We start from the raw sequence: 9,233 nt of genomic DNA, 5'->3' as shown, positions 1-9,233 counted from the left end.
CAGTGAGAATATAATACATTATTCTATTGGCCTGTGCTACTACCAGTAAAATGTAACTCAAGTTATTCAAATGTTCTCATTTAAAATCACTATATGGTTGATTCATAACTGCTGGGCTGTTAAGCCATCTGTCTCCTTTGTGATTGATGGTGGTTATTTAGCACCACCAACACTGGGGCATTTCAGTATAACTCCCATCTATAATAGAGATGTATCATTCAGTGCTAGATTGCGTCTTGATCGTCATCATCTGTCAAATGTATTAATCTCTTTAGCCAGTCGTTTTTAGCAGGCAATAGCCAGGGATCAACACATTTATTGTAGTTTTCAAAAGCTGTAAGAAAGGCTTTGATATAGTTTTTAATTGGTATAAGAGAGGCTGTTGTAACCCGGCTGACCTCAGCTTCATTTTCTATCAACCCCATCCAAACCAAACTCAAGGCTGTATAGGCTAATTATATAAAGGATATATATCTATATTTAATTTAGAACAAAAGATATTAGGCTAATATGAGTTAGAAATCGAAATAGCCTACCAAAAACAATTTACGTATGTTTACAACACACAGCACTAATCGCTAGGCCATCGCTGACTGTTTTTAGCATCCTAAAATCCCCACATAAAAATCCTCTAATCTCAAGAATTTGGTCCAACAAAAAAAAGGGATCTCTGAAAACATCAAAATATTCTTCATCCAACTATAGTATTGTCATAACGAAATACTAAACCATGTAGACCTACAGTTGCTTGCGAAAGTATTCACCCCCCTTTGCATTTTTCCTATTTTGTTGCCTTACAACCTGTTTGCTTATTTTTTTCTTTAAGCAATGGCTTTTTTCTGGCCACTCTCCCATAAAGCCCAGCTCTGTGGAGTGTACGGCTTAAAGTGGTCCTATGGACAGATACTCCAATCTCCGCTGTGGAGCTTTGCAGCTCCTATCTTTGATCTCTTTGTTGCCTCTCTGATTAATGTCCTCCTTGCCTAGTCCGTGAGTTTTGGTGGGCGGCCCTCTCTTGGCAGGTTTGTTGTGGTGCCATATTCTTTCCATTTTTTAATAATGGATTTAATGGTGTTCCATGGGATGTTCAAAGTTACGGATATTGTTTTATAACCAAACCCTGATCTGTACTTCTCCACAACTTTGTCCCTGACCTGTTTGGAGAGCTCCTTGGTCTTCATGGTGCCGCTTGCTTGGTGGTGCCCCTTGCTTAGTGGTGTTGGAGACTCTGGGGCCTTTCAGAACAGGTGTATATATACTGAGATCATGTGACAGATCATGTGACACTTAGATTGCACACAGGTGGACTTTATTTAACTAATTATGTGACTTCTGAAGGTAATTGGTTGCACCAGATCTTATTTAGGGGCTTCACAGCAAAGGGGGTGAATACATATGCATGCACCACTTTTCTGTTATTTATTTTTTAGAATATTTTGAAACAAGTTATTTTTTTCATTTCACTTTACCAATATGGACTATTTTGTGTATGTCCATTACATGAAATCCAAATCCATTTAAATTACAGGTTGTAATGCAACAAAATAGGAAAAACACCAAGGGGGAGGAATACTTTTACAAGGCACTGTAATCCCAATTGTTGGAAATGACACAGGAATGCAGATGTCATTTTTTTCAAAACAGTTAAATAGGCTAGATTTTCATGTTGCACACAGTAAAAGAATACAGAATATTTGGTTACAGACAAAACTGAATTATGCGATGCTCTGTCTGGCACGCGATCATGCCTCACATAAAAAAATCCTCCAACTCAAATATTTGGTCAACAGAAATAAGGAAAACCTCATAATATTCTCCATCAAACTATAGGGATGCCATTATAAAAATACTAAGCTGTAGACCACACATCCATTATTTTTGATACAACAGAAAATGTACTCATGATACACAGAAAATGCACTCATGATACTTCACTGCCAGACAAATACATTTTGCTGGCTTGCACGGCAATAAAGCTGCATTTTAAATATTGCGGATCCATTTGGGTCCAATACAGACCCGACCCAACTTGGATCTGAGTTGCTCTCATTTTGGACATGTTTCGAGATGGATCTGGTCCACCTAGGATCCAATTTGGTCAGGTATTAATTTAAAAAATAATAATCCTGGTCGGGTTGCGTGGGAATTTCACGGGTCCATTTCGGTTCGGGTCTCATTTTTCGGGACCCGAGAAGACCTTTAGTCCATAGCTATATCTTTATATTTAAAAAAATGTAGCAAGATTATCTATTCTGACCAGGGAAGGCCCCATTCTGTTATAGACAGAAACCTGTGACATGACCACTCAGGACTCATCTCTTGGCATGTCCAGTCCCTCCATTATCTCAGCCAATCATGGCAAGCCAGAAAGGATCCTCTCTTTCTCCCTATATAGCTCAGTGCTTTCACCTTGGCTAAACAAGGCTCATAATTTAACAGTTTTATTCATATTTAGGCCTACAGATCACATACCCGTTTGTTGTTTAAAACAAAAAATTCAAACGGCCCTACTAAGTAGGAACTAGCATCAAATGCCCACCTTCCAGTCACATTTTGTCTCTCAGCTCCTAGATTTATGTACAATATCCATTATTGATCATAACAGTGCCACCTGGGAGTCAGTTAGTTGCCTTGGTAACCTCTGGGGGCAGAGAGCCCCCTTGAGACAGACCTGGTGGGAGGTATAGTTCTCAGACTCAAAAACCTGACTCTGAATTAAAACACAATGATGATATATGTAATTACCAGTGAATAGCTAATGAACTCCCCCTTAGAAATACTGAGAGACTTATTTTTGTGTGATAATTATTGCTTGGATTAATCACTTTGACAGTTTAGTTTAGTCTGATTCAAAAGAGGCATGGCTGAAGATGCACAACAGCGAACTTCGTAAGTATGACCCTCTACTGCTCTTGTAAAGAGGGATTCAGAGTACAAAAAGCTTATGCCAAACTGCTCTGCTCACTTACACAAAGGCAAGAAGATGCAATTACACCACACTGGCAAATCACATGTTAGCTTTCCAAATGTAGCTGAAAATATGCTAATATATTCAATTAGGTTTTAAAGATTTAGACAAGATTTGCATGTGAATGTGTCATTTATTCAATATCTTATCTAAGGGAAATAAAGTAAGATCATTGAGCACAGCTAATGTAATCAAATCTGCTACATTCAACTTGTTCCCACATACTTTATTATCAGCTACCTCCACATTCGCAGAAATATGGCAACATGGAAGTGACACTAACAGTGATGGCCCATCCATCACCTTGGAGATTATGAATTCCATTTATTCAGGGTAACTGTTGCCTTCAGCAAGGAAATCTCATTAATACTGATAATGTGGAAATAAACATTTATTTTGATATTGTAATGGATTAAGTACATTCACCAAGTGCAAGCTGTTCTGACAAGTTTGTCATTCAAATGATTCCACTCTCTTCATAGCCTCCAGCAGTAATATAGAGCAGAGGCCATTCAATTTCATGAACAGCCCGAACCATAATACTGTGATTTACCGAAGATGTAGGTACTCATTAACAGGACAACATAGGAGAAAGATTTCTCTCAAGAGCATATGATGTGCTGAAACGTTTCAGAAATTGAACAAGAAACACACTCCATCATAAAGATGGGAGCATCATTCCATCAGGGTAGTGTGAGACATACTGTAGTCTAGTCTAGTGTGTAAACCCATCTATTTGTTGATTATAGGGGGATGGGATGATGCTATCCTAACATCAATCCAGCCCAGTAAAAGGCTGGCTGTCTTCTGTTGACACATGCAGGAGCTGTGATGCTACTGGGTGACTGGCTGCAGGCTGATGATGCCATGTTGAATCACACATAGTAGCCATGTAGTGTAATGCACAGCTCACCGCTCTAGGGAATGGGGATCATTATTTTATTTTTTATTGCATTTTAGTAATTTAGCAGACACTTTTATCCAGAGCAACATAGTTAGTGCATTCATCTTAAGGTAGTAAAGTGAGACAACCACATGACAGGTTTAGGCAGCACTTGTCATCTCCCATCTGGACTACTGCAACTCTCTGTTGGCTCGGCTGCAACAACAATAACAGAAAATGGCAACTTATCCAGAACACCGCAGCGCGCCTGGTGTTCAACCTTCCCAAGCTCTCCCATGTCACCGCACTCCTGTGCACACTCCACTGGCTTCCTGGCTTCAAAGCTCGCATCATCTTCAAGACCCTGGTGCTTGCCTACGGAGCAGCATGGGGAACTGCCCCTCCCTACCTTCGGGCTATGCTCAAATCCTACACCCCAACCCACCTCTGGTTTCTTGGCCCAGTCAAATCTTTCTCTGTCCTACCACCCCAAATGGTGGAACGAGCTTTCCCCTGATGTTAGGATAGCAGAGTCCCTGCCCATCTTCCTAAAACGTCTGAAACCCTACCTCTTCAAAGAGTATCTTAAATAATTCCACTCTTGCCTTTCGTGAGCTAACACTCGCACTTGACTTTTTCCTACTAGCACTGACTTTGCTGATGGCTACTTTGAGGAAAAATGTACTTACTATGAGATATGTGTTTGTCTCACCTAGCTATCTTAAGATGAACTCACTACTGTAAGTCACTCTGGAAAAGAGCATCTGCTAAACGACTAAAATGTATGTGTTGTTTTTGGTAGCTCTACAGCTCACATGAATCTCTAAGGACGGCATGGTATTCTCCCTAAAATACCTGGGATAGATACCCTCCTCAGCCTTCAGCATTTCTATACTAGAGGCATTGTACATGTAAAGTATTATATTTACAATGTTATTGGCTGTGTTATGTTACTAGAGTCAGCTTTCCTGCAAGAGGATGATATTAAAGCACATATCTCTGCATATAGGATACTAAACTTTCACCCACTGGTATTGCACATACTGTGGCATCCTACTCAACAACAATATTGCATTTGACACAAATGTTTTATTGATGATGGGTGCAGTACACATGAAACAGGAACTGCGTTGCATCTCAGTGAAGGTGTGCCGTATTCAACTGAAATGGATGGATGAGTGCTTTGATGGTTGCTCCCTCCCTCTGCTCATGCCTTCAACCAAGACCATTATCAGAACTTACACCACAAAGAAAAAAGGAACTAACAAAACATCAAAAGAAGCTGAGCATTACAGCTGTATTGTTGTGAGTTATCATTTCAAAGCATCTACAGTTTGATGAAGAGACTTTGATGTTTTAGGTAAGGTACCCTCCTCAGCCTTCAGATATGTGGTAGTAGATATATGGTAGTAGAGTAGGGGCCTGAGGGCACACACTTAATATGTTGTGAAATGTGTTGCAAATGTATTGTAATGTTTTTAAAATGGTATAACTGCCTTAATTTTGCTGGACCCCATGAAGAGTAGTTGCTGTCTTCATAATAAATACAAATACAAATACTGTACTTAATGGGCTTATTTTCAAGGAGACATTTATTTTGTTTTATTTCCTGCATTGTTGGTTGCTTTTTTCATCTGATAGAGAATAAACAAGTATACATCTTAGAGGATGGGAAATGCAATTTTAGGCAACGAGCATATCTACCAAATATCTTTTGACCAAAACAATACTGTTGTGCTTTGTGAGTTTTGTTGCACTCTTAATTTACACTGAACAAAAATATAAACGCAACATGTAAAGTGTTGGTCCCATGTTTCATGAGCTGAAATAAAAGATCCCAGAAATGTTTCATAAGCACAAAAAGCTTATTCTCTCAAATGTTGTCCACAAATTTGTTTACATCCCTGTTAGTGAGCATTTCTCCTTTGCCAAGATAATCCATCCACCTAACAGGTGTGGCATATCAAGAAGCTGAATAAACAGCATGACAATAAAAGGCCACTCTAAAATGTGCAGTTTTGTCACACAACATGCAATTGGCATGTTGACTGCAGGAATATCCACCAGAGCTGTTGCATATCATTTAATGTTAATTTCTCTACCATAAGCCGCCTCCAACGTTGTTTTAGAGAATTTGGCAGTACATCCCACCGGCCTCACAACCGCAGACCACATGTATGGCGTCATGTGGGTGAGAGGTTTGCTGATGTATGCACACATGACTGTAAGTCGCTTTGGATAAAAGCGTCTGCTAAATGGCATATTATTATATTATTATGTCAAAGTTGTGAAGTGCCCCATTGTGGAGGTGGGGCTATGGTATGGGCAGGCATAAGCTACGGACAACGAACGCAATTGCATTTGATCAATGGCAATTTGAATGCACAGATATACCAAAACAAGATCCTGAGGCCCATTGTGAGGCCCATTTTCTTTAAGGTATCTGTGACCAATATATGTATATCTGTATTCCCAGTCATGTGAAATCAATAGATTAGGGCATAATGAATTACTTTCAATTGACTGATTTCCTCATATGAACTGTAACTCAGTAAAATCAATGAAATTGTTGCATGTTGCGTTTATATTTTTGTTCAGTATACAGTGGGGGAAAAAAGTATTTAGTCAGCCACCAATTGTGCAAGTTCTCCCACTTAAAAAGATGAGAGAGGCCTGTAATTTTCATAATAGGTACACGTCAACTATGACAGACAAAATGAGGAAGAAAAATCCAGAAAATCACATTGTAGGATTTTTAATGAATTTATTTTCAAATTATGGTGTAAAATAAGTATTTGGTCAATAACAAAAGTTTCTCAATACTTTGTTATATACCCTTTGTTGGCAATGACACAGGTCAAACGTTTTCTGTAAGTCTTCACAAGGTTTTCACACACTGTTGCTGGTATTTTGGCCCATTCCTCCATGCAGATCTCCTCTAGAGCAGTGATGTTTTGGGGCTGTCGCTGGGCAACACAGACTTTCAACTCCCTCCAAAGATTTTCTATGGGGTTGAGATCTGGAGACTGGCTAGGCCACTCCAGGACCTTGAAATGATTCTTACGAAGCCACTCCTTAGTTGCCCGGGCGGTGTGTTTGGGATCATTGTCATGCTGAAAGACCCAGCCACGTTTCATCTTCAATGCCCTTGCTGATGGAAGGAGGTTTTCACTCAAAATCTCACGATACATGGCCCCATTCATTCTTTCCTTTACACGAATTTGCAGAAAAACAGACCCAAAGCATGATGTTTCCACCCCCATGCTTCACAGTAGGTATGGTGTTCTTTGGATGCAACTCAGCATTCTTTGTCCTCCAAACACGACGAGTTGAGTTTTTACCAAAAAGTTCTATTTTGGTTTCATCTGACCATATGACATTATCCCAATCCTCTTCTGGATCATCCAAATGCACTCTAGCAAACTTCAGACGGGCCTGGACATGTACTGGCTTAAGCAGGGGGACACGTCTGACACTGCAGGATTTGAGTCCCTGGCGGCGTAGTGTGTTACTGATGGTAGGCTTTGTTACTTTGGTCCCAGCTCTCTGCAGGTCATTCACTAGGTCCCCCCGTGTGGTTCTGTGATTTTTGATCATTTTGACCCTACGGGGTGAGATCTTGCGTGGAGCCCCAGATTGAGGGAGATTATCAGTGGTCTTGTATGTCTTCCATTTCCTAATAATTGCTCCCACAGTTGATTTCTTCAAACCAAGCTGCTTACCTATTGCAGATTCAGTCTTCCCAGCCTGGTGCAGGTCTACAATTTTGTTTCTGGTGTCCTTTGACAGCTCTTTGGTCTTGGCCATAGTGGAGTTTGGAGTGTGACTGTTTGAGGTTGTGGACAGGTGTCTTTTATACTGATAACAAGTTCAAACAGGTGCCATTAATACAGGTAACGAGTGGAGGACAGAGGAGCCTCTTAAAGAAGAAGTTACAGGTCTGTGAGAGCCAGAAATGTTGCTTGTTTGTAGGTGACCAAATACTTATTTTCCACCATAATTTGCAAATAAAATCATTAAAAATCCTACAATGTGATTTTCTGGAATTTCTTTTCTCAATTTGTCTGTTATAGTTGACGTGTACCTATGATGAAAATTACAGGCCTCTCTCATCTTTTTAAGTGGGAGAACTTGCACAATTGGTGGCTGACTAAATACTTTTTTTTCCCCACTGTAGATGTGCTGTTCTATCCAATTTAGATTTCCAGTAAATTCATACACTGTCACAGAAACATTTTTTTCAAAATGATTAAATTATTCAAACGGTATCAGCAGAGTTATTTATGGAGATGCTAAATCTCTTATACACACACACACACACAGGCAGATTGGGCTCAAATAGCTGGAGGGTTTTTTAGATGTGGCTCCAGGCTGTGCTGACAGGCTGTAGCCGAGTGGCAATGTGCCATAGTACTCTGGGTATCAGGTTCAAGTCCTCTCCTCCCCTGTACCCGCTAACACTGCCTGCTGGGCTCTGATAAGCCTTCTCCAGCCTCCTAGCTGGTTCACCCAAGCTACGTCCCATGTACAATGATTCCAGGGTTTGGACATCAATGACTCAGATCACTGTGGGACTTACCTCACAGGTGAAGAGCTTTCCCAGAGTTATCTCCAACTGCTCCAACAAAACCACTTGTAACATTTATCACTTTTAACATTTAAGATAACATTTATCTCTTGTAGACTTTGGCGTTCTAGAATTATCTCAAATTCAAATCATATCTGGCATCTGAGATGGGCACCATGAGAAATTGAATCCTTTGTAGACACATAGTAGGCCTACTGTGTCTCATACGTCTATTGCCTTGTGAATATAACACAATGAATATGACTCCATTTCATCATTGTGTCCCTCCCTCCCTCTCCTCCTCCCTCCCTCTCCTCCTCCTCCATCCCTCTCCTCCTCCTCCCTCCCTCTCCTCCTCCCTCCCTCTCCTCCTCCTCCCTCCCTCTCCTCCCTCCCTCTCCTCCCTCCCTCTCCTCCTCCTCCCTTCCTCTCCTCCCTCCTCCCTCCCTCTCCTCCTCCCTCCCTCTCCTCCTCCTCCCTCCCTCTCCTCCCTCCCTCCCTCCCTCCCTTTCCTCCTCCTCCCTCCCTCTCCTCCTCCTCCCTCCCTCTCCTCCCTCCCTCTCCTCCTCCTCCCTCCCGCTCCTCCCTCCCTCCCTCTCCTCCTCCTCCCTCCCTCTCCTCCTCCTCCCTCCCTCTCCTCCCTCCCTCTCCTCCTCCTCCCTCCCTCCCTCCCTCCCTTTCCTCCTCCTCCCTCCCTCTCCTCCTCCTCCTCTCCCTCTCCTCCTCCTCCCTCCCTCTCCTCCCTCCCTCTCCTCCTCCCTCCCTCCCTCTCCTCCTCCTCCCTCCCTCTCCTCCTCCTTCCTCCCTCTCCTCCT

Source organism: Coregonus clupeaformis, chromosome 15 (assembly GCF_020615455.1).
Source record: "Coregonus clupeaformis isolate EN_2021a chromosome 15, ASM2061545v1, whole genome shotgun sequence".
Taxonomy (NCBI): Eukaryota; Metazoa; Chordata; class Actinopteri; order Salmoniformes; family Salmonidae; genus Coregonus; species Coregonus clupeaformis.
This window is presented reverse-complemented; position numbering follows the sequence as displayed.